A 558-nucleotide genomic window follows, 5' to 3' on the forward strand; every position below is an offset into this window, starting at 1 on the left:
GGTTAGAAAGCGCAGCCAAAGCCACGGTAATCATGCTAATGGCGCTTGTTATACATTCTTGCCTGGAGGATGATAAATGCCCCACCTCTGTGGCATTGGGGGCACTTGAGGAGTTACAAGATAGCATGTCAGAAACAGAGGGGGGAGTAAAAGCTAGCCAGAATAAAATGGAGAGAGAAGATGAGAGAATGGAGGCTAGCCAGGAGAAAAGGGAGAGAAAAAAGGATATACCCAAGAGTACAGGCCCTTCCACTCGACCTGCGGAAGCGAGAGATAAGGGAAAGGACACCCTGGGAGAGGAAAGTAGAGAAAGAGATGGAACTTCGAGATGGAAGCTCTTCGAGCCTGATAGCTCTGAAGAATTGAGCTCCTCTGAGGAGGAAGACTTCGAGAGAGAAGCGGCTTGCTATAAGGAAGAGAGTATCATCTAAATGAGCATTCGCCGCCTCTCCAGAATCGAAAGCGAAAAGGAGATCAGAGCCACAGAACACTTCATGCTGACCCGCCTGCTCTTCCAGGTGCACCCCTGCTGTGCACTGATGGACGCTGTTCAGATTC

This window comes from Mastomys coucha, unplaced genomic scaffold (genome assembly GCF_008632895.1).
Source record: "Mastomys coucha isolate ucsf_1 unplaced genomic scaffold, UCSF_Mcou_1 pScaffold19, whole genome shotgun sequence".
Taxonomy (NCBI): Eukaryota; Metazoa; Chordata; class Mammalia; order Rodentia; family Muridae; genus Mastomys; species Mastomys coucha.